General features: G+C 43.7%; 1 protein-coding gene across 2 annotated transcripts in view; it reads left to right on the forward strand.

Annotated features, from left to right (window-relative positions):
• Positions 1–350: 350 nt before the first annotated feature.
• PDE4D (phosphodiesterase 4D) overlaps positions 351–26,273 on the forward strand; it is a gene marked incomplete at its 3' end in the record, with an annotated part of 612,406 nt that continues 586,483 nt past the window's right edge. The window contains exon 1 of one of the 2 annotated variants that reach the window (XM_083403908.1): positions 351–431. Of the gene's footprint in view, positions 432–12,631; positions 12,876–26,273 lie in introns of those variants that run through there. The other variant, XM_083403906.1, reaches the window with a different exon arrangement.

A 26,273-nucleotide genomic window follows, 5' to 3' on the forward strand; every position in this document is an offset into this window, starting at 1 on the left:
CCACCCTGCAATAACAATATATGCTGTAGTTGAGCCAGAGGGGTTGGCAAGCTTTCAGTAAGAACTGCTACTTAACAAAGGAACTTAATCTTTGCTTTAATAGAAACCAAAACTGAGGCCTAGAGCTTCTAATAGCAGCCAGCCATCCTATCAAATACACAGACAACATCCAGGGGTGACATCTTTCTCTCTTGCCTCTGGAAGGCGGAAGGCCATTCCTACAGCTATGAACTTGTTCCTTTTCCCTGCACCATTGCATGTGCTTTATCACAACACAGACAATAAACAAATTGACTCCTGCACAGTGAGCATCTTTCTGAAGCAAGCAATTTTCAGAAGAAAAGCAGCAGAAAAGCACAGGTGAACAATTATCCCATCAAGCTCTCATTTTAGCAACTGTCTTCCTTTAACATTTTCCAGGATGTGAAAAGGTGAGTGGGAAAACGCCTGGAAAATATAGAATATTGATGAATGAGGAATGCATTTCTGTGCTTTGCTGATATACACTATTGGATATGCTATTGAAAAAAAAAACAGTGTTGTGTTTTGTCACACATATTTGACTGCCACTTTGATATTGTTCTGTTTGTTTTGCTATGGTTACATGATAAAATTTTAAACCATAACAATGTTCTGAGTTTGAGAGGTGGGGTCAGTCTGGATGTTACCCTGAGTCCCTTCTAGTTATTGGAATCCTGTATCAGTGAGAGTAGAATGTATAAGAACAAGCTTGCCAAGCCAGTTCCTCTATTAAAGTAATGCTTTTGGTTAGTTAAGTAGCATAAACAAAGAAGTTGTTCTGTGCCATAGAACAAATGGGTGGGCCTTCCCCCCAACCTCTGCTCACCCAGCAGTTAGGTAGGAGAGCAAAAGCCACTGCTGTTGATATGGGTTGGAAGCAGGCCTGAAACTGGAGACAGAGACATTCTTGATCTGTACTGGAAGCTTAATGGGGAAGCAAGATCTCCTGGGGTGTTAATGCTTAAAGCCCCTCCATCTTGTTCTCGGGTTGTATATATGTGTAAATAAAACAATATACAGTGCTACCTCGGGTTACATACGCTTCAAGGTACATACGCTTCAGTTTACACACTCTGCTAACCTAGAAATAGTGCTTCAGGTTAGGAGCTTTGCTTCAGGATGAGAACAGAATTCGGGCTCCGGCGGCGCGGCGGCAGCAGGAGGCCCCATTAGCTAAAGTGGTGCTTCAGGTTAAGAACAGTTTCAGGTTAAGTATGGACCTCCGGAACAAATTAAGTACTTAACCCGAGGTACCACTGTATCCTAAACACACAACAGAACGAACTTCATTCTAAGGAAACCGAACCCTGGGTAAGCATACCTGGAATCTCTCACTGCTCGGAGATTGGGGCTTTGTTTTGGTTTGCTAGGTTATAAAGAAATGTGTTGTGGTTCTGTATGGCATTGTTCTCAGTTCATCAATAGCCCTTCTTTCATGTCAAAAAAAAAAGTGCAAGAAGACTAATAAACTTGAAATCAAGGCTGCTGTACATAGTCAAGGTTTCTGCTAGGGTTTTGCATTATACCTGGCTAGGTGAGGGAGGCTTTGTGGAGCTTGGGGGATGAGAGCATGGAAAAATTGCATAGCTCCACTTGCTTTTGTGTATTCCACCCCCCTTTCTGTTATAGGTAAAGGTAAAGGTACCCCTGCCCGTACGGGCCAGTCTTGACAGACTCTAGGGTTGTGCGCCCATCTCACTCAAAGAGGCCAAGGGCCAGCGCTGTCCAAAGACACTTCCGGGTCACGTGGCCAGCGTGACATCGCTGCTCTGGCGAGCCAGAGCCGCACACGGAAACGCCGTTTACCTTCCCGCTACAAAGCGGTCCCTATTTATCTACTTGCACCCAGGGGTGCTTTCGAACTGCTAGGTTGGCAGGCGCTGGGACCGAACAGCGGGAGCGCACCCCGCCGCGGGGATTCGAACCGCCGACCTTTCGATCGGCAAGCCCTAGGCACTGAGGCTTTAACCCACAGCGCCACCCGCGTCCCTTTCTGTTATGCATCGTCTCAATTGCCACGATCCCATTGGTGAAAGCTGTTGTATTTGGCAAATCCCAGGGCACTTGGCAAATCAGGCTTACTGAACTTTACACAACTGGTTTTGCTGGCTAGTTCCGTGTCAGTTAAACTCCTTTCTTCGATGCACTTCAGCCTTGACCGTTTTTTAGATTCTGTAAACAACTGAAGTAGCTAATGCTTCCAAATAGTACTTATACACACGTCAGTCTCCCCAGAGACGTGGATCTTGTATGTTGCAATACAGGAGCTCAATTACAATAACAGTAACACAATATCGGTTATTTTACTTCAGCACTGACATAATCCCAAACCAGTGTCATAGATTGAAAAGGGCCTGCGCTCCCGAGAAGGGCCCTTATACCAGGAAATTTTGGGGGTGGCGCGCGCCATATTGTGCCAATTCCAGTAGGCCTGACCTTGGTTAGCCTGTTTGATAATTTGACAGTGGTCAAGATGGTTAGCAAACAGCGTTACTGTGCAAAAGCATAAGTTAACTTTAGTGAAATGAATACCTGTCCTTGTGGTATTGTTGGGGGTGGCAATTGTAGCAAGGCAGGTGTAGTGGGTGGTTGGCTCCTTCCTTGTTTTGGAGCAGGTGGGAGAGGTTTTCCCCCTCCTTTCTAGTCATGCCGAGATTGGGGATGCTCACGAGGCTTTAACAGCCAATCTGAGTGGGAGCTGGCTTGTTCAGGGGCAGGGCTTTGTGGCAGACCAGAGGGAAAACTTCCAGATGTAAATAGGGTGGTGATGTGCCCTGCTTTACAGAGGACAGTCCTCTAAATGAAATAGTTATTTGTTTGAGGGCCTGTCCAGTCATAAGCTGAAAGATAAGGAAGAGCAAAGGTCTTCTAGTTGCTGATTCCTGGGTATCAGACCAAGCAGATGCAAAGGTAACCTGGTTGCAGTCTTCTCTGCTATGCTGAGATATATATTTAGGTTTAAATTATAGTCTTTTTCTTATTTGTTTTTATCCAGATACTCTATTAGCTTATGCCAGGCTAGGGGACCTGTGTCCATTCAGATGTTGTTGGACTCCCATCATCCTTGATCAGGTTCAGGCTGCCTGGAGAGCTCAGTTGGTTAGAGCATGCTGATGATAATGCCAAGGTTGCAGGTTTGATCACTGTATGAAACAGCTGCACATTCCTGCATTGCAGGGGGTTGGACTAGATGATCCTCAGAGTGTCCCTTCCAACTCTACAGTTCTATGTATCAATGTGATGTTGGGAGTCCAACAATATGTGGCTTAGTGAAAACGGTTTGCTCATGTGTCCTCTCTTTTGGGGTTGGGGGTGATGCACAAGTGGCCGCTCTAGAAGGGCAAGGCTAGTAAAAACCATACCACGGGGGCTCTGTGCTTTGTGCCAATAGGGCTCAGAGGGTTTTCGGGATGTATGCAAACAATGGGTGTAAAAGGAAGCTTAGTGGAGAAAAGGGCTTTCATTCCTGAGCGTCTGAAAGTGCACATAACAAGGTAGGTGCTTCTCATGCTGCAATTGCCCAGTTAATCTTTAGGCTACTGGCAGATGCTGTTTTGTTTCTAACCAGAGCAGTCGCTGCTGCGTTGTTATTTTTATAGCCCTGCTCAATTACTTTTTAACAGCAGCCTGCCACATAGAAAATAAGCAGGTATAGCTTTTCCTAGCATGGAAATAAGTAGTGGGAAAAGCTCCAGCTGCATTGCTAACCGTTGGACAGGCTGCTGTTTAAAGCAGAGGAGCAAGACCAGTAAAAATAATGGCACAAGTCATTGAGGGGGGGGGGCAGTGGAGGGTCTGGCAGAAGGGCAAACACTTCAGGAAGTGATTGAAGAGAAGCTTCAACCATGTTGCAGGTGTGCAGGGAGTGCTTTAAACCACCTAAACTTTTTAGGATATAAGGACCATTGGGGAAAAAAGAGCATAGTTAAGATTGTACTGTAAGGATGCCCGTCCCATCTCTGTAATGCTGTCCCACTTTTTCCTTGTAGTGGGGACCCTGCAAAGTCACCTTTGTGATAAAAACCCTGGATGAGATGCAGTGCAGAACCACAGTTGCAATTCTGATTCCACCTCAATGTGCAAGGGTACTGTATTTTTCCGTGTATAAGACGATATTTTTTCCATAGAAATAATAGGCAAAAATTATGGATCGTCTTATACATGGATAGCAGAGGGGGGACGGGAGATTGGTAGCAGCAGCCAGCAGGAGATTGGCAACGGCGATCGGGCGTGTGATTGGTTGCTGCGGCAAGGCCTACTGCTGATTGGCTGCGGCAAATGGACATCAATTTATGGCAGCGGCGAGGCATGCGTGCAATCGGCTGTGGTTGCGGCGAGTGGGCAGGTGGACTTTTGGTGGCGAACGTGCAGATGATTGGTGGCTGCGGCGATGCCTGTGATTTGCAGTGGTGGGCAGGCTGTAGAGCGATTGGTGGCAGTGATCCCCCCAAAAGGCTCAACAACTCTGGGCAATCTCCACCCCCCCAAAAAGAGCTGAACAACTTTGGGCAATTCCCCCCCCCCCCCATTTTTTTTGTTGCGGTCTCAAAAAATAGGGGTCGTCCTATACATGGAAAAATATGGTAATTCTTCAGCTGCACAAAACAGCTGGCTCTCAGTTTACATCCATCCCTTGTAGTATGTGCTAGCACCGCCAACCCACCATGGACTGGGACCTTTGCAGCATCAGACTGTCCTTGTGGACTCAGCAGCATTAAAAAAGCACACAGAGAAAGTTCATGCTCCGTTGGCATTTTGTGTTTCTGTTTCGGAACCGACAGCAGGCAAATTTGGATGCTTGCTTGGAAGACTAACAATCCATATCCGTGGGTCCAATCCCCAAATCGTATCTTGTAAAGCACAGCTGGTATCCTCACTGTCGTCAGCATTAGAGCTCCCTCGGCCAGCATTTGGCACCAGGCTGCTAGTCATGTGGAGGGGGAAACCTCTCTGGTGCTTCCTTGTGCTCACAGCGCAAATCTCTACTCACCATTGCATTTCTGTTGTAGTATTCAGATTCTTCTGCATTTGACATTACTCTAGCCTTCGTCAACCTGCTGCCCTGGCCATGGTGGCTGGGAATTATGGGAACTGGTGTCCAAAACGTCAGGATGGTATCAGGTTGTATGAAGGCTGCTGAAGCCATGACATGTCTTGATTCCTCACATACTTTCCTTCCTTCTGTTTTGTGTGTGGAGAGAAGAGTTCTGGCAATCACATAAAGATCTTTTATGTCCTTCAAGCATCTGGCAAAACAGCAGGCTAAATTATTAAGCCTTCTTCACAGCTATTTAACAGCAGTGCATTTCTGCTTCAAGTCCTTTAATGTGGAATTTTTGCTTACAGACACTGGGGGGAAACATTTCGGAAACATTTCCAAGCTTGTCATATATTGAAGAATATCCAATATTTAAACTTGAACGTATAGGGGAAATTAGTGGACTTCAAATTATTCCGGTGTGGTGCTGGATCTTATATGCTTAATATGTGCCATAGCAATTCTGGGCTGATCTGTGGTCTAATTGTGTAAACCTCTGATGTCTTGGCTTCCTGCTGTATCAAATGGACATAAAATTAATTACCATTGAATATTTTGAGACCTTGTATGGCAAACTCAGCAGAAATACAAGGCTAGCATCTGATGGATACTGAGGGATCTGTCTATTTCAGTTTCACATCTGCTCAGTCTGTTCCACCCTGGGTTTTATTGTAGGTTTTTTTTAAAGTATGGAAAATTCATACTTAAATTCTCCTAAAAATAAGCTTTCTCATTGTAACTGAATTTTGTGATGCAGTTTCAGAGAAGTGTGTAATCCAGTTTATAGCTGCATTCTGATCTGCATGTAAGTCACAGGTTGGTGAATCAATAAGGTTTAAAATGCAGCTGAAAGAAATTTCTGATTTGTCCCTACAAATGTTTAGAAAAGCTCATGCCACAATATGTTTGTCTGCAGCACACCACAGCAGCCAGTGTATGAATCTGTCTTATGCTAGGCCAGAGCGTTTGCCCATGTAGACTAGTACTGTCCACTCAGGCTGGCGGCAGCTCACCAGATCTTTCTCAGTCCAACAATTGAGCATTGTTCCTTCAAAACATGTGCCCTGCCATCCAATTTATTGTGTTTTTTTTGGGGGGGGGGAGTGTGTGTGTATGTCAGCCTTATCAGGGACACATCTCTAAACCATTCAACTATGTGAGTGGAAGCTCCTTATGAGGGTCTTTCGTGCCTCTATGCTAGTCATTTTTAAACATATTCCCAGATGATTGTGTTAGATACTTTTTTATTGATTTTCACAAACAAAACAAAACAAAATTAAGTAAAACTTAAACTTTTACATTCAACCCTTTTTGTCTTCTTATTTACCCTGCACATTTTCTCGTCAAGACTTCCCTCCTTCCCTCCTTTGGTTTTCCCAATTTACATCCATTCCTGCAGATTCTTAATTACATTCTATATACATCACAAGATTTATGTTAGCCCTGCTACAGTTTTTAAACTTCTACAGTTAATTTGTATGTACACAACAAATTTACTCCACTCCTCCTCAGACTTTGTCACTTTTTGGTCTTGAATTTTATAGCTCATTTTTGGCAATTCAACATATTTGAATAATTTCGCCTGCCACTCCATTAGGGTTGGTAACTCTTGGGATTTCCACTTTGGGGCCACAAGAATCCTTGCGGCAGTTGTGGCATACAAGAATAATTTACAGTCTTCTTTTCTCACTTCATCTCCTATTATCCCTAATAAGAAAGCCTCTGGTTTCTTTGGGAATGTATATTTGAAAAGTTCAAATGGTGACCTGTTCACAGTTAAATGGCCCCATGCTTCTTGGAAAACATCTAAAGCCTTTGTGGGGAACCTGTGAATGCTCTCCAGGCATTGCTGAACTAACAACAACTTTACTATTTATACCCTGTCCATCTGGCTAGGTTGCCCCAGCCACTCTAAGATGTCCACTGGCGATGGCCATGCTTGCTGAGGCTGCTGGGAGTTGTAGTCCAGCAACACTGAGAAAAAAATCAAATAGGCATCTCCCCGCCACACACCAAAAAAGCTTTCCTGGATGCAAACTGATAGTGATTTAACAATCTCCAGGTAATGGGGACAGTTTGACTATACAGTGGTATCTCAGGTTAAGTACTTAATTCGTTCTGGAGGTCCATTCTTAACCTGAAACTGTTCTTAACCTGAAGCACCACTTTAGCTAATGGGGCCTGCCGCGCTGCCGGGGCACGATTTCTGTTCTCATCCTGAAGCAAAGTTCTTAACCTGAAGCACTATTTCTGGGTTAGCGGGTCTGTAACCTGAAGCATATGTAACCTGAAGCGTATGTAACCCGAGATACCACTGTACATGGATTAGGTCACATCCACACCATATGCTTAAATCACATTTATACCCATCACGGCTCCCCCCCAAAGAATCCTGGGAACTGTAGTTTACCCATTACAGTGCTTTGATCAGAACCAGGCGCTGCCTTCACTGATGGGAACAGACCCACACTCCCTGACATAGTGCATAAATGCAATCCCAACATTCTCCCAGGACAAGAGTCTCTTGTGAGTGATGACGCCATGCTTCATCTTTAATGGCTTGGCAGGAAGGTCAGGGAACCTTACTGGGACATATTTGATAATTTCACCTTTAACTGTAATTCTTCAGCTATGCGTCTGCTACTGAATCTGTACTGTGGCCTTCCTGAATAAAGATCTCTTACTTATGAGTAAGAGCCTTAGTTTGTTTAAAAGCCTTCTGTGTTTAAAAGTTTAAAAAGATAAATTTAACTTAGCAATCCTACCAAGGAGTTCCCTCTGTCCGCAGTTTGCTGGCCAGATCCACATCTCTCATGGAGAACCTGCTGGCTAGCTTGAAGAACAGCCCCACCTGTGGCAAAGTTGTTGAGTTGCCAAGATCAATTGGGAGCAGCCCTCTTGGAAGAAAGGAGGGTCGTGCTATATTTTCCCTTCTGTTTTCCTGGAATAGATGCTAAACTAACTGGCCTATAATTCCATGGTTCCCCCTGGCTCTCTTACCAATAATTATTTCAGTACTATCATTTAGTGTTTAAGATGCTTCCTGCTTGGATGATTGGAAAGGAAATAAAAACCAATGAAATGCAATAAATCTATTTTTGCTACAGTATCACCCCCTCCTCCCCAAAGCCCTCCATTTTGCCTATTGCGAAGCATGCTGGTAACATTTTGTCTTGTACACTTCCGGGGGATGATGATGATGATGATTTTAAAAAAGGTGCATGCACACCTTTGTAGTTTGTGCATGCCTAGAATGGGGAAAAAGTGGAAGAGAGGTTCAATCTCCCACATCATGAATACATTCTGTCAATTTGTGTGGATGGCAAGTGGAGGAATAGCCATTGATATTAAGACTGAAAAATGTGTGGGGGTTAATGTGCCAATTGCACCCACAGGAAAATCGAATCTGTGTGGCCCATCTGCTGTTTGAAGTCCCCATCTGGAAGCACCCTAAATTAACAAAGGGCATTTTTAAGTAAGACTCAACTGCCAGTTCCTTCGGTTTCTATACGTTGAATGTTGTGTGAGGGAATCATCTCTTCCTTTGCCTCAGGCAGCAGAATGTCTTGGGCTGGTCCTGCTAAAATGTGTAAAATTGGGGCTGCACCTATTTTCATGTTTACGTGGAAGTAACTCCCAATAAGATCCATGTCACTTAGTAGATGTAAACATACCCAGGGTTGAACAGTAAGGTGAATTGATGTTGACATTGGAAGATACAGATTCTCAGCCTCTAAAGAGTTGGGTGTTTGACATGGGAAAGGATGATATAGAGGGATGATTCATACAATTTAACTGGCATATTTCAAAGATGGTTTAAGTTCCCATAATGTCTTTGTACCTGATGAAAACTGAACCTGGAGATTCAGATTCACCGTGTAATGTGGCCCCTTAATCATTGTATAGAGTAGCATCTTCCTGTTGCCTGGTGGGCAACTTAGGGAAATTCGTTTTCCATCCACTATACTTTGGCAATGCTTGGTAGACCAATTAAGTTTCTCACAATCTGGAACCGAGTACAGCATATGTTTCCGCTGTTTGTACTGCTGGAGAATAACTACACTTCAAGATAGATCACAATCTTTATTGGTGATCTACACAGGAAGTTATCAGACCATTGGATCAACTAGTGGTTTGTTTCTTTGTTTTTGCCAGCACTGACCAGTAATGACTCTTCAGGGTTTCAGACAGGAGTTTATCCCATCTCTACCTGGAGATGTCAAGGATTGAACTTGGTACTTTATGCATGCAGAGTATGTGCTGTTCTACTTATATTTCAGGCTGTTCATCCTGCCCCTGTCCACCTGCATTGAGCAAATTTTAACTTATAGGGATGTGGAGAGATACAGAGACTGTGATGCTCAAACCCCTATAGTTAATCAGGATCTCCTGTACCCAGATGTTCACAACAGATTAGTCTCTCTAATGGAAGTGTGCATCCTCTAATCATCCAGATTACAGACATGACTCAAACAGAAGCAAGAAGAGTGTGCTATATGAAAGGTGCCTGTAGGACAAGGAATTAATTTAACAAGGGAGCCCAGATGGCTCAGTGTGCTACAGAAGGGCAGAGATTTCTGGAAATGCAAAAGATGAAAAACTGCTAATCTATAGGTAACTGGGCAGCCAGAAGATATGGGCATTATAAGTTTATTTTAAAAGCCTGTGTTTGCAAAGATGTAAGCATGCTTTCAAAATCAAACAGTGGTGGCTTGGGAGGTGGTCCAGCTGGCTTTTCTGCAGCTTTCACAAGGAACATTTGTCCACAATCAAGACCGTTGTACGTCGTTGCTTCTCTGAAAGGTTATGATTCTAAGCTATTCTAAGTGCCAATGCTAACATTCCTTTTATGTCAGTAGAATGCCACGTTTTTGAAACATTGCCCTGATGTAGATGTTGGGATATTCCATCCTTCCTGTCTCGTTTGGTGCCAGGGCAGTGAGTTATAGATGGCATTTGTACAAGCGGATCATTTGTGGGGCTTGGGTGAAATTGGATCTGTATTGACTGAACTTCTAATATTGAGCTTTGAGACTTTTTTGGGGGGGTACAAACTGAAGGTTGGGCAAAACATATGACCAGGGCTTTTTTCAGCTGGAACTTCCAGCACCTCTCAGGTGGGTGCCATTGCCATTATAAGAGAACAAGGAAGGCATTCATGGTGACTTCTGGCACCAAATAGCACTGCATATGACTGACTCCTGCTCCACAGACAACCCTCCTCTGAGAAAACTAACATGTCAGGAGGAAGGCTAAGTAAAAACGTTTCATAAGTGCAGGGAGTTTTATAATAATTCAGACCCTCCCAGAAGATCCTGTATCCACATCAGTCCAATTTCAGTTTCTGATTTGGCATTAACCTGCTTTGGGTTGGTCACGCTGATAGATGGCTCCCACTGGGAGGACAGTGGGGTGAAGAAGCCTACTGAATTCCTGGACCTCAGAGAAGCTTTTAAAACCATCAAACATGATCTGGGGAACTTGGCTATGGTGGTGGTTTAGTTGCTGCTGCATTGCTTTTTAGATATTTGTCATTTTATTGGTCCTCTTAAGCCACCTTGAACTTCGTAGGAATGGCGGAGTATCTTTTTCTTAAGCAAAATGGGAAACGGTTAAGCTGATCAGTTTCCACATCTGTAATCTGAAGTGGATATGTAGCTTTACCACAGGGATGGGAATACCTGTAGGCCTCCAGGTATTGTTGGACTCCATCAGCCCCAGCTAGCATGATGATGGGATGATGGGAGTTGCCGTTCAGCATCATTTGGAAGGCTGCTGGTTCTCCATTCTTGCTTTACCACTCCAGGCACCATTTTAGTAGCCTGGCTTGGGTATCCTGCTCTTCTGCGTTTAAAATGAATGGTGATTTGGTGGAGTAGAAGAAGAGAAAGGCAGCACGGGAAATGGAACCTACATAAGAGAAAGAGTGTTGTCAGGATAGGAACTGGGCTCTCCAAGGCCACATTGCACTTGTTCCTACATGCTCAGTTCTTGTCTAGGCTGAATTTAATTGAGCTTGCCATTGATTTACCCCAGAACCTGTCATCACTGCAAAGATTCAGTCTTGGGATATGCAGACATTACAGGTCATTCTCAACTTTGGTCTGCCTGACCTTCTCGCTACTTATGTTTTTTCTTCCTTTGTGATTTCCCCTCTTTTCCATTTCTTGTACATGGCTTTCTTAAATCTCAGTTCATCTGTAAGCTTCTTATGCAACCAGACCAGTTTCTTTGGATGCCCCCCCCCCACTTGTTGGAATGGTCTGGCCTTGGGGCTTCATTATTTCACCTTTAAGAAACATCCATCCATCTTGAACTACCTTCTCTTTGAGTATTTCTGACCATGGGATCTCACCCAATAGTTCTTCAGCTTTTTGAAACCAGCCTTCTTAAAGTCCAGACTACTCTTCCTTACCTTTGTATCATGAAACCCAAGAGCACACAATCACTTCCTCCCATGGTTCACAGTACTTCCACTTGAGGGGCATGGGTGGTGCTGTGGTCTAAACCACTGAGCCTCTTGGGCTTGCCAATCTGAAAGTCGGTGGTTTGACTCCCCACAACGGGGTGAGCTCCCATTGCTCTGCACCAGCTCCTGCCAACCTAGTAGTTCAAAAGCACGCCAGTGCAAGTAGATAAATAGGTACTGCTGCAGCGGGAAGGCAAATAGCGTTTCTATGCGCTCTGGTTTCTGTCATGGTGTTCTGTTGCACCAGAAGCGGTAAAGTTATGCTGGCCACATGACCCAGACATGAAAGTGAGATGAGCGCCACAACCCCATAGTTGCCTTTAACTGGACTTAACCTTGACTGGCCTTAATCTTACCTTTTACCTTTACTTCATCAGTCAGTTGCCCCCTTTTGGTGAGGGCCAGGTCCAAGATAGATGGCCTTCTTGTTGCTTCTTCCACTTTCTGGGAAATGAAATTGTCGCAGAGGCGCTGGAGGAATTTGCTGGAATTTACATTTTTAGCAGTTTGAGTTCCAACAGATATTTGGGTGGTTGAAGCCTCCCATAACTACTAAATCTCTCCTTTTTTGAATATTTGGTAATCTGCTGTAGGAAGGCATCATCAAGGTTGAGCCAGAGCCTTCTGTGAAAATTAAAAATTAAACCATCCTCCTATTCACAGAATTTAGATTTGACCATCTTCTTCCTGGAAACAAGGGTGCTGAAAAGAGCAGATAAAAGAATCTGATAATGTGTGTGTGTGTGCGTGTCTTTAAATGGCCAGCAGTACGGCAATTCAGCAAAAAATGGATGCTTTGGCTGTTTCTTCTCTAACAGCATACAAAAAGGGAGAGCTGGATATTTGTGGTGGGCTGGAGGAAAGTGAGGAGAGAACAGTACTGCTATGATCCTTCCTTGCACATGCGATTCAAATTAAATCCAGAGCTCAGATTTCCAGCTGTTTTGTTACACGGAAGCAGATCACCTGTTACTCTGTTTTAAAAAGAGAGGGAGAATGGGAGAGACTGCTTCCCTCCCCCACCAGACTCCTGTCACAGAAAGCAATTCCACCCTAAGCAGCTTAGTGTGTGGGATATCGTCTCTTTTTTATTGTTCTGTTGCAGTGCTTTCTGCCCTTCAGAGCCAGTTAGACTTGTTAGGGAGAAGCCAACCGATTGGCTGATTAAACGAGCTCTGTTTCATAAATTATAGTTCGGCATGCACTAGCACGCGTCTTGGGACTGCCGTAATCCCAGGGGCCCGTCTGTTCCTGACTCCATGCCTGTCGGTTCTGCATCGTACATGATGTTGCACTGGAATTTCCTGTCGTAAGAAAAGCTGGCTGTTGCATCTCCAGGACGACTCTGTGAGTAACTCTGATTTCTTAAACCCTTGCGTTAATTGCACACTTTAAGCAAGAGCTCCTGTAATTGGGCAATACCACATTAGCATAAGGGACAACTTTAGTGGCTGAGGGACTGCGTTGCCTCTGAATTAACTTTGCGCTTCTCAGTCCCTAGAGAGTTAGGTCTGTCTACTATGCACAGTTGAACTGCAAACCACTGCTGTATTTATTTTGGAAATGGTGCCGTGTTTGATTCTATGTTGTGCTCTCTTTCACTTATTAGAAAGGGATGAGATTGCAGTATTTGTGACTTTTCCATGCAGATGCTGCTTTGGATCGAAGACACATAAAGTATGTGTTAGGAAGGAACTGTATTTCCTTTTTCTTTATGAGCGCTCAATGAGATTACTGTGGAGAGGGCTACAGACACCGAATGATTTTTAAAAAGCCACAATAAACACACACCCCTCCCAAGTTTCTTCTTTTAAATATATAGTCTTTACCAGCTCATGGCGAAGCCTTAAGCAACTTTTTTTAATTGAAATGCTACTTTGTGCTCACCCCTTTTTATAGAAAACTAAATGCCACGAGCACTTCAGAATTTGAGCTGCAATTTTATGCACTCCTCCTTGTGGCTAAGTTCCAATGAACTTACTTCTGAGGAGCAGACTGCAAGGCTTTTAGATACAGTGGTACCTCAGGTTACAGATGCTTCAGATTACAGACTCTGCTAACCCAGAAATAGTACTTTGGGTTAAGAATTTTGCTTCAGGATGAGAACAGAAATTGCGCGGCAGCAGCAGGAGGCCCCATTAGCTAAAGTGGTACCTCAGGTTAAGAACAGTTTCAAGTTATGAACGGACCTCCTGAAGGAATTAAATTCTTAACCCAAGGTACCACTGTAGAACCAATTATTTCATTGTAAACCCACAGGTGAGGCCATGCCTCTTAACTTCTGTATGATACCTAGTATAGTGATCAGCCTGATTATAAGTAATAAATTAGGAGGAGGAACTTAAAATAATAATTAAAAACTATGGAAACTGCTGCTGAAGTCGGAATCATATTTACTAGGTAGTAAGTCTAACAGAATACAATGGGGCTCACTTCTTTATAAACCATGCTTAAGAGTGCCTTGCACTTTAATGAAAGTATCCCATAGATTCCTGTATTGGCTTTTGAATATTGCCAGGTGCTGCAGAGATTTTAAGACACTGCAGCAGGCATTTGGCTTCCCTTCCAAACAGTAGAACAGAAAGTGGTCTGGGGTTGTTGTTTGTTGTTGTTGTTGGCTAGGCATGGACAAACTGGGCAATTTCAGTTCTCTAAGGTTTTTGGAGGCTGTGTCTGGGTTCCCGTGTTCATTCGAGAAGTGCAAACCTGGTAGTTTTTCATTAAAATGTAAACAAAATCAATTTTGTCCTCCATCTCTACTTGTGGCAAATATAGTTGGGCCATGCTGTTATTGCAGTTATTATTTTACGGAATTTTGTATGGAAACCACCAGTGTGTCACGTTCTCACAACCATTACTGTCTAAGAGAAACCAACATTCATAATGCTTTCTAGGAATTTTTAAAACAGGGAAAGTCTCTGTTTGTGTTGCAATTGTGGAACTTTCTTTTAGCATAGATCAGAGTCCGGGCAGTTTCTTGATTAGTGATTCTCTCCCTTTCCACAAACACCCCCAGTGCATTGGTGGAACAGAAAATGTAGCCTGCAACTTGAATTCCTGTGTTCCCAGGTTAGCAGATATATCTACTTCAGTCCTTCTGCTTTGATGACTGTAAATGGTTGAAGAAGTTTTAGTTCTCTCTTTGCATTTCAAGAGTCCATAATCGAGTAAGATTTGTGCTAAATGTTTTTGACCCTTCGGACGAACTTCATTTCCTGGTACGATGCGTTGCTTGCATTGCTTTGTATTTCCTTTGCACATTTTTTGCTGTCCAAAATGTTACATTTAGTCCTCCGCTTCCAAGGGACAGATGCATGGGGCAGTTTTCAGCATGAATGTATCAAGAGGGGAGGGAGAGCGCGGCAGACGTAACCCAGTTTTTATTAGATGGGTTACAATATATACAAACTATTCTGCATGCCTTCAAGATAGCTAATGCAGCCATTTATGAAGCTACGCCTGTAACTCTGTCATTAGAGAGTTTGCAATGGCAGTGAAACGAGCTTTGCAGATAGATGCTATCAACATGTGCTGTGAATCAGCCAAGCCTGCACCATGATTGATGCTTTTAGGGCTTATCTAGATCATTGGATCATAGCATGGTGCCTTTTGCATTTTACCCTTTCTAGGAAATTTATTTATTTATTGAATTTCTGTCCCGCTCTTTCCCCCAAAGGAGCCCAGCGTAGCAAACTGGTGGAAAATGCTATTCAAAACATGTTTAGAACATTTTAAAAGAATTTTTAAAAACATTTAAAGGCATTAAGAACACCTAAAAACATGTAAAATAATTGCATACCTTCACAGTTAATAAATTTAAGATAGCCGGGAACAGTCTCTTTCAGCCACCTAAATACCTAGGTGAACAGGAATGTTTCTTCCTAAAAATGAGTGAGGGAAACAGGCCTATCCCACAAGGGAGGACATTCCACAAACAGGGAACCATCCCTGAGAAAGTCCTGTCACCTGTCAGTGCAACCCAGGCAGCTCCTGGCAGTGGCACCCCGCCCAGAACAGGTTGTTCACTTAATTCCCTCCAGCTAGTGCACCTCCATCATTTATTGACTATATCCAATCCTTCACTGCTTACAGACATTGGCCCAACACCTGCACAGTCTCTCCTGAGTCAGATGGAATGGAGAGATACAGCTGTGTGTCATCAGGATACTGACAACATGGCTTCCCCCAAAAAATCTTGGGCAGTGCTGGACAACACCATGCTCCAGATCCCCGGACGACAGCTCCCAGCAGTTTCACATAGATGTTGAAGAGCAGAGGAGACAGAAGGGATGCCTGTGGGAACCCCACAACTCAAAAACCACATGTTTGAGCAATATTCACCTAGTGCTGTTTTCTAGTAACGACCTCATAGGTAGGAGCAGAGCCACCACAATACAGTGCCTTCAACTTCCTCAGTTACTATCCCGATTAGACATCTGCAAATAGAACCAGATAAAGCAATGAATATACCTTTGTTTCCCTGAGTTTCTTAGGAAAGAGGGATTGGTTGTAGCTCTGAGAATTGTCAGGTACCTCCTGACAACTTTCAGGGCCCTTAAGAAACTAAACTGCCCAAGATTTTTTGGGGGGAAGCCATGGCTGATTAAAGTAGAATAATGCTGGTTTAGTGCGGGTGGGGCCCAGAAGAAAAAAACTGGCCCCATAAAGCTCTGTTGGAGCTTCTAAATGTTCAAAGAAGGGAGGAATGCAAAACCATGCTTTGGTTCATTCATGGTATCCCTTTCGTGATTTGAACTTTGTTGCATACATAGCTATGGTTTTGGCTATGTACTGTGTATCCACATCTGGACTGCCAACTGCAGAGGCCTTTTGGGATACTAGACTAGATAATTGGGCTTGGATAAATGAGATTCTTTTTAAAAAGCATCTCTAGTGTCTCTCTTCAAGGCAAAGTAGAAAATCTAATGCTTTTTCCATCATTAGCATGTTTAGGGTCATGTTCGCAGCACTTATAAACATTGGCAATGTGAGTGTGACACTTTACTGGTTAGAAAATAGATACTCGGACAGAGACTGTTTTGGAAAGTTTTTGCAGGGAATGTTTCTGGTCACACAGACACTGAAATCTATCTTTCATTGCTACAGTGCTTCCTATTCAACCTGTTGAACCATTTTGCAACCTCTTCCCAAGCAGTTATTGCTAGCCTGCCACAGAAACAATTCTTGTTCACAGAGGTGGAGTTAGCTTAAGGTTACCAGATTTTTTTTCAAAGAATCCAGGGACACTTTTTTAAAAAAAAGAGAGAGAAAAAAAGTTATTTTTAAAAAGTTATTTTTTTAAAAAAAGAAGTAACATCTTCTCTTCTGTGGTCTCCTCTGTTGCATGGCCTTCTTCTGGGCCCCAGCCTGCTCTCTTGGAGTGCTAGCTGCCATGGAGTAGGCTCAGGTTGGGCCTGGGTTCGGCCACATGTCCTTGCCCTCCTGGTGCTCTCCTACCTTCCCTCATAGGCGGCAGTGGCAAGGTCAGGGCTCCCCTCTTTTCTCTCCTTTCTCTTTCTTTCTCTTCCTTCTCCTTCTCCCTGCGTTGGCTCCAGGGTTCTCCTGGCCCCAGAGCACCGCTGGGCAGTCGGCTGGGTGGCCAGGCTCTCTCACTCCCGGCTCGATTTGGGTCATGGGGCAGGGGTCAAAGGTTCCCCCCAGTTGGCACGCTGGGCATCCCTGGTTCCCCCGCAGCAATGGCAGCGGCAGTCTCAGCAGCTCGGAGCCAGCCTGGTAGTGTAGTTGGCTCTGGCTGGCTTCAGGAGTTGCCTGCTGCTGTGGCGCCCGCCATTTTGCCTCGCCAGAAGTCCCCATATGATGTGTCTTGTGCCGTTGAACCAATCACGCAACATTCATTTCCTACTAATAAATCTGCAACACTTAAAATAAAAATCCGGGGACGTTAAAATCCAGGGACATCCTGGGGATGGATTTTCTCCGGGGACAGATTTTTAAATCCAGGGACTCTCCCCAGGAAATGGGGACGTCTGGTAACCATAAGCTAGCTGCTTCGGCACCCGGAGTGGCGCACATGCTGTGGGGGCTTGGCGAGAATGCTAGGGGAGCGCCGCCCACAGTAAGCATCCCAGGGGGTGGCACGGCAATGTCACCCCCCTCAGGGATGACACCTGGGGAAGGCTTCACCTACTGCACCCCCTTTCTTTGCCAGTGCTTGTTTAAACAGGTATAGGAATAAATTATACTTTTGGGGGGTATGCAGTCATTGGAAGTTTGCTTCTTGGACTTGGTCTCAAATGGGGATTCTAGGCATTGCTCTGGATCCGGCTTCCTCAACCTCGGCCCTCCAGATGTTTTGAGACTACAATTCCCATCATCTCTGACCAGTGGTCCTGCTAGCTAGGGATCATGGGAGTTGTAGGCCAAAAAACATCTGGAGGGCCGAGATGGAGGAAGCCTACTCTGGATGAACTGGAGGAGTGAAAGGCATATGGGTGCCTGCATTGCTTATTACGTGCCTCTTGGTGGGTTTGAGGATTGTACTCAACGCTTTGGTCAAAGCTAAATTTTTGCCCTGTTGCTTGCTCTGCTGTTCCAGGCTTTCCACCTGTGGTGATGGGCTCTGATGATGGTTCCATCTTAATAGAATGCAGCGTATGCAATGTCTTAGGTTTGCAGGCATAACATCTCTCCAATTGTCACATGACCCCTGCCATTTTTCAGCTATGATATCCCACCTGTGTGATACGCCCCCAAGTGCCAAATTTGGTGCACGTTTTTTATTCAAGATAAATAACTTTTTATTTGTGTAGGCCTCCGGCCTTCTAGCATGTGCCAGCGAACCTGGTTTTAACCAGCAATCAGTACTTTATTTTTACTGTTTTTGTTGCTCAGATATATTTCTGTTGAGTCAATAGAATGCACTGCTGTTTCCACTTTGATTAATTTACCTAAAACAATTTTTTATTAAAAAATAAAATAAAGCATTTTAATTCTACCCTTTGGCTGAACAAGATTTTCAGAGTGGTTTACATATGACCAGATAGTTCCTGGCATCAGCCTTGCCATCTGAAAGGCCGAACACAAAAGGAAAAAGGGACTGAAAGTTTCTGTATTTGATATCTGATCTGGAAGTTTTATTAAGCTGGAGGGTTGTTTATAAATGTATTACAAACTCTATAGTGCGGGTAAAGCAAAATCCTATGAAATACTACCCTGTAAACCATCACTTGGTTTGAAATAAAGGCTTGAGGTATGTATATCTGCCTTAAGAGTTTCCACTTAGGCCTGCTTTTTATCTGGAGAAAATTCAGCGTCATTTGCTTCAAATGAGCTCAGCGATCTCTTTCTCTTGAATCCGCTTTCATCTCTTTGCAGCTTAACGCTTTCTTTGAAAAAAAAATACACACACACACACACATTAATCACAAATGTATCTGCTTTTTTGTTTATCTCTTTCTGCTTTGGGGAGTATACTTTCTCAGGACAGTCTCTTCTCTGCCAGAAAAATAGCTGGCTGTATTTTCCCTGCTTTGATATAAACAATTTATTGTATAAAGAAAATGTTTTGTCATATTTCATGATATAGTGCTATTAAAGCTATTTCTGGATCCATCCAAAGCCATCTTGGAGAAACACAAGGCTCTTGTTTTGAAACTTTCACGTTGGCTGCAATTAGGTATCCCATGCTATGATGAAGACAGCCATTGTGGTGGTGGTGTTAGTGTGGTGACATCAGTCTGGGTTTCAATCCTCACTTAGCCACAAAGCTCATTGCATGACTCTGAGGTATCATAATCTCTCAGCCTCACAGGGTAATTATGAGGATAAAATGGTGGGGAGGTGGTAGAGGGAAACCTATGTTGTTGTTTCCAATCTCCTTGGAAGAAGGGCAGGGATAAAAATGTAATAAACAATACCACAATGTAAGCAGCTTGCAGTGATTAATTTCCAACACACCACAGCTCAGACTTATTAGAAGCCCCTGAAATACAGTGGTACCTCGGGTTAAGAACTTAATTCATTCTGGAGGTCTGTTCTTAACCTGAAACTGTTCTTAACCTGAAGCACCACTTTAGCTAATGGGGCCTCCCACTGCCACCGCCACACAATTTCTGTTCTCATCCTGAAGCAAAGTTCTTAACCCGAGGTACTATTTTTGGGTTAGTGGAGTCTGTAACCTGAAGCGTCTGTAACCCGAGGTACCACTGTAATTGCCTCCTTCACACATAACACTAAGTCAAACCCATGGCTTAGTGTGAAAGAACAAGTAGGCTGGCGCACACTGAGAAAATCGTGGCTGATTTGCTCCTTTCACTCAATTCTGTTGCAGTGCTGCCAGGAGATGAGCCATGATTTGGCTCAATATTGCATCAGAACCTGGGCTCATGGGTTATCTCCCAAAGCCCTAAGTGGCTTTGGCCTTGTATACCTGAAGGCGTGTCACCGTATCGTTCAGCCCAGACACTGAGGTCCAGCTCTGAGGGCCTCCTGATGTTTCCCTCACTTCGAGAAGTGAAGTTACAGGTGTGAGAGGAGCTTAGCAGGCACACCAAGCCATCGTTTGGTTTTGTGTTACCTGCAGGCCAGGCCAATGTGTGTTGCAGTGCTTTGAATGCTAGAAATGTACGACATGGATACTGTTTTCCCACAGGTTTTATGGAAGCCTTTGCACAAATAACTATATGCATGAGGGCTTCTAGGCTACAGTGCTATATTTGCAGATATCAAGGGGGGCACATGCAGGATCAGGGATGAGGCTGATCAGTGTGGCTGTGCTCATTGATAACATATTGATAAACTTGGGAGTTGAAATGCTATAGTATTTCCCGTTATCAGTTCTAGTTGTAATAATAGTGCTGAGATAGAAAAGTGTTCCCTATTAAAAGTCCTGCAGGTGGACTGGTATCTAGTGGAGTCAGATTTGGGTCTGTGTTGGCCAGTTCAGATTTCCTCTCTGTAAGATTTCTTTTCTATGATTCTGTGTTTTGGATTGCTTTTTCTGCCATGCCACTTCATTGAGGAAATTATGGACTTGATGCAGTGCGCGGAAAAAATTGAAGGATTTTGTCGCTCACAATCTCTTTGGTGGTACCATACCTTGCAAATACAGTTTTGCATTGTTTGATTACTGATTTAATTGTAGTGTCCTCAGGCTAATGTACTAGTCTAATCAACTATATTTTTTCTTAGAAATTCAAGTAAGCCTGTTTCCCAGCTTCTGCCAAGACCTGTTTTAGAATTTAATGGTTCTCTTTTTATTTTTAAATTTTGAAGCTATGACCATGTTTGATATAGAACTATCTCTTGTGTCTGTTTTCAGGTTTAACATTAACCGTGAATTAATTAATTAACACACGGTAACCTTCGTTACGAAAATTATGCAATTTGCCATGGTTACAGTCACTTCTAGAAAAGCCCAGATAAATCCTTTCAATTGATATTCAGGAGAAAGGACCATGGAATTTTGGAAATTGACCTTTTGAACTTTGCTGTCTTGTTAAACTTAAATTGTTTTAAAACCAAAAAATTAATACCCAGTGCAACGTGTACATATGTCACTTAGAGCTAGTAGTCTCATGCCAAGTAGGTGGGCACCCTGTTGGCAGAGAAAAGTTCCCATGCAGTTTGTTTTGCAGCAAATACTATGTTATTCTAAAATGTACATGATTATTTATGTAATTTACCTAACTTATGAATTTAACATGTTTGAAGATGTAATTCTTTCCACACAATTTCAATGCAAAGGCCATTCAGGAAATGCATTTTTAGTAGGAAAGCTCCCATAATCAATTACATATCATTTGCTAACTGAACAAACACACCAGTGAATACTCATTATCACTATTCACTGGTTTGATTTCCATTCGAGACATGGGAAGAGTAAGTGAACACCATCAATTTCCACTTCTGTTTTTGTTGGAATTCTCTGGCATTTCTGTGCAGAAGCTATATAAGAAGCAGATAGCTCTAGACAAGTCAGTCACTAAATGATTTGAGATTCCCAAGAGAAAGAAATATATTCTGCACACTCTTGTTAATGTGAAATATACCTGTACCAAGAACCTGCATTAACTAAGCCCATCACTCACTGAAGGACATGGAAGCCTAAACTGTATGGATTCACTTTTTTAAAAAGATACAGTGACGCTTAGGGTATTTAATCCTTTCATCTCCCCCTCCCTGAACAAAATGCCATGCACGATGTATTAACTTAGCTTGGGCTGATACTTGAACATCTGTGCTTCGTTTTGACAGATGGCTCGTCCTCTAATGTCCCAGACCAAAAGCACAGTGTGCTGTCATTGGTCATTGTGTGTGTTTTAAAAACCTGGCTCAGCTCCAGTTTATTGGTGTATGACATTTGTAGCTGTGTCCTGCCCTGTGCCTGGAGATGTATAATGGAAGCTATCATATGGTCAGATCTTATCCGGGTCTAATTAGGGCAAATGGTTGTAATTTATTGCCCTGGCTATTTACCGATGACATTTTACATAATGGTTATATGGCTGTCGCTTGCAACAACCCATGTAACGTATTGCAATAACAGTTATTTGGGAGCAGTGCTGTAACAGTCAGGGGATGATGTCTTAACAATAATCCCTAACTGAGGTTGATGCTGTATAAAGAAAAATAGGTTCTTCATACAGTTGAAAATACTTGTAAATTGTACTAACTTCCATCCATAACCAGTGTTAGGAGTGAGCTGGATATTGTTTTTTAGATAGAGCTGAATTGTTGCTATTATTACTTTAGAAAGTAAGAATTTTCTATCCCCAAGAGCAAATCTCTTCTTGAAAACAACCAGATTTTACGTTCCTTGAAGTATTGGTCACAGAATCTGTATGCTGCATACATTTTGACAAGATCCCTCTCTCCCATTGCAGTGTGAATAATAAGTGCAACAGTAGGTATAAATAATGGGATTTTAAAAAGCAATAAGGAAAATGGCTTGGGCCCAGACTGCCTGAAAGATAATATTTCCCTATATGAACCTGCCTAGGTGCTAAGATCCTCAGGTGAGCACCTTCTCTCGGTCCCATCAACTTCAGAAGCAGAGGTGGTGGTGACATGAGATGGAGCCTTTTCTGTGGCTGCTCCCATATTGTGGCATTCCCTCTAAAGAGAGGTTAGATTGGCTGCCTCTTTGTTATCCTTCCACAAGCAAGCAATGACCATCCTATTCAGACAGGTCTTTGAAAACTAAGGGGCAGACATTGCTGATTATGGGGCAGCTGTCAGGACAAACTGTGTTTTAGTTGCTGGTTCTAAATGTGTTTTGATATATTTTAACTAGTTTGTTTTTCTTAGTTTGTATTCTGTGTTTCTAAATGCTGGAATCCCAGCTTGAATTCCAGCGTGGGAGAAAGGCAGGATTCAAATACATTAAATAACTAAATATTAAGGAAGATACACTGAATAAAAGATAAATAAGAGCAATGGGCTGTGCCATGGGCTGTTGTTGCTGTTTTGCAGGTGTGAGTCAGTTAGATAAAGGTAAAGGGACCCCTGACCATTAGGTCCAGTCGTGACCGACTCTGAGGTTGCAGCGCTCATCTCGCTTTATTGGCCGAGGGAGCCGGCATACAGCTTCCGGGTCATGTGGCCAGCATGACTAAGCTGCTTCTGGCGAACCAGAGCAGCACACAGAAACGCTGTTTACCTTCCCGCCAGAGCGGTACCTATTTATCTACTTGCACTTTGACGTGCTTTCAAACTGCTAGGTTGGTAGGAGCAGGGACCCAGCAACGGGAGCTCACCCCATCTCAGGGATTCGAACCGCCAGCCTTCTGATCGGCAAGTCCTAGGCTCAGTGGTTTAATCCACAGCGCCACCCACGTCCCCAGTTGCATACTGACAAATTCAGTTTGCATACTGACAAATTCAATTGACAAATTCTGTGAGTCAGTTGCATACTGGCAAATTCAGGTTGGGCAACAAGAGTGGATGTGGTACTTATGTGCCACAAAGCTATTTGCACACACACACACACACACAGGTTTTTTGTGGTAAGGAAAGTTTTTTTGGGGGAAATGCACTGCAAAGTGGGGAATGAAAACTGCAACACGTATAACCTCCCTGCAAACAAATCAAGATGAATGCTCTATAGCTGAGTTATCTGGAAGTGGCCTGAGGGCTCCTGTACATCACTTTTCACCGAGCTCATTTGTAAAAACAGAAATTGCATCACAGGGTTGCTGCAAGTATAAGCAAATTAAAATGAAGAGTGCAGTGTCCCTTTGTGTTCATACTAAAAAGAGAAGATGTGGTTGCCACTTGTTTTTACTAGCCCTGCTCTTATCACCTGTTTAGTTTCTGTATGCCCGGCTGCTTTTAAAAGCGCAGGAATGGAGTCAAAAAAACTGGTAACTGCAAGCTCTGATGAAAAGCAGCTATGTCAGACAAAAACAGCCAGCGATCTGATGCTAAGGGTGGTCTATTAGATGATAGCCCTCCATATTAAATTGCTGTAATTGTACAGTGAGAAACAGAATTACCAAAAATCTGAAAAAAAATAGTAACTGAACATAGGCATAAAATAGACGTCTGCATTTGATTTGATGAAAATATATTAGAGGTTTTTATGCAGAAACATGAATTGATGGTCTTTTTATTAGCAAGGGACTCACTTAAATTGGCAGGCAAAAATGGAATGATTAAAAGGCAGAAATAAATTGGTTTCTACATTTGGGCGGTGGTGATGTGGGGTGTGTGTTTGTGTGTGTGTGTGTGTGTGCGCGCGCGCTACAGTTTCTAGCCAGGCTCATTTTTAAGTCAGTGGGCTTTTTAAATGAGAGCAATGAGACCTCACCTTGAAATATTTCTGAAAATATTACCCTTTCATTCCCACTAGAGATCATCAGAGAAGGGAAAAATTGGCCTTGGCATCTTTAAACTTGGATTAGTGAGAGCATTTTTTAAGGATTTGTGCTGGCTTTTTAGAACAGTGGGGAATTCTAATTTTAGGCTTAGCAGGATATTAGGATCTCAGATCAATATCGGGAGAATTTCAAAGTATTAGGAGCGAAATGTTACATAAAGGATGCAATCTGTTGAGTTTCTGGGAACTGGCATGTTATGGTAACATATCTGCCGAGAAGCAGCCAGGGATTCCAGTGTGTGTAATCCTCTTTATACAGGAGCAACTCATCCTGAGTCAGACTATTGGTCCTTCAAGTTTTGCGTTGTTTACTCTGGGCTCTCAAGGGTTTCAGACAAGGGCGCTTTTCCCTGTCTGAAACCTACTTGGGAGATGCCAAGGACTGAACATGGTATATATATATATTTCCAGTGCATATGGAATAAATTTGCTGTGTTCCAGTAAGGTGACCTACTTGTGAGCAAGCAACAACACCTAGATTGGAGCTTTTCCGTTAGTTTCTCTCTACAGCTCTTATACCAAGGCGCCCCCCCCATTTATTTTTTGCTATTGGGGAGCAGGCTGGAGCTATGTATGTATACAGTGTTGGCTCCAGAATTGAGGGGGGGAGGGGCTCTTGGACAAGATCTGCTTCATAGGCCCACCTCCTCACCACTGTTGCTACCTGTCAGGAGCAAGCCAGCAGTAACTCATACCGTGCAAGTTGGAGTTAACTCTTTATTAGCAAAAACATGATCTGCACAGGAGTGTCAGGCCTAATAAGCATCTCATCTCATCTCCAGTAGGTCTTTCCCCCATGAATCAGTTGCTGAGACTGCAAGTCCCTGTTTCTCCACAGCCATCTAGATCTTTTCCTCTCCATGGCTTTTTCCAAACAGTCAGAGGCTGTGTCTGCATTCAGTCAGTCTCTCCTCTGCTCTTTTCATGCCTCTTTTGGTCCTGGGAGACAAAGGGAGAGGGGAGCTTGTCGCAGCAGGAGGGGCATCTAAATTTGGGATTACAGCATGCAGGGAGGGAGTGGGTGGGTGGTTTGATCTTCTTCTGCCCAGTCACCATCTTTCCCCAGACTCAAAGGTGACCTGTGATAGCTCACCTTGTTAGAGCATGGTGCTGATAACTCCAAGGTTGCAGGTTTGATCCTCATATGGGACAGCTGCATATTCCTGCATTGCAGGGGTTGGACTAGATTACGGTTACCAGAATTTTTTCCAAAGAATCTGGGGACACTTTGGGGGGGGGGGGAGTTGTTAAAAAAGTTACTTTTTTTAAAAAAAAGTAATATCTTCTCTTCTGTGGTCTCCTCTGTCACGTGGCCTTCCTCTGGGCCCCGGCTTGCTCTCTTGGAGTGCTAGATACTGTGGAGTAGGATCAGGTCAGGCCTGTGCTCGGCCTTGTGTCCTTGACCTCCCAGTGCTCTCCTACCTCTCCTCAGCAGTGCAGCAAGGTTGGGGCTCCCTCTTTTTTCTCCTTCCTCTTACTCTCTCTTCCTTCTCCTTCTCCTCTCCTCCTTCTCCCTGCGTTGGCTCCAGGGTTTTCCTGGCCCCAGAGCGCCACTGGGAAGTTGGCCAGGTGGCGGGGCACTCTCATTCCTGGCTCGATTTGTGTCACGGGGGTGGGTGGGGGTCAGCGGTTCCCCCACTTGGCATGCCGGGCATCCCCGGTTCCCCCTCAGCAATGGCAGCAGCAGTCTCAGCAGCCTGGAGCCAGCCTGGTAGCGTAGTTGGCTCTGGCTGGCTTCAGGAGTTGCCTGCTGCCGTGGCGCCCGCCATTTTGCCTTGCTGGAAGTCCCCATATGATGTGTCTTGTGCTGCTGAACCAATCATGCAACATTCATTCCCTACTAATAAATCTACAACACTTAAAATATAAATCTGGGGACATTAAATGAAATCCGGGAACATTCCAGG

The sequence above is a fragment of the Podarcis tiliguerta genome (assembly GCF_965153285.1).
Source record: "Podarcis tiliguerta genome assembly, chromosome: 11".
In the NCBI taxonomy this organism is placed as follows: Eukaryota; Metazoa; Chordata; class Lepidosauria; order Squamata; family Lacertidae; genus Podarcis; species Podarcis tiliguerta.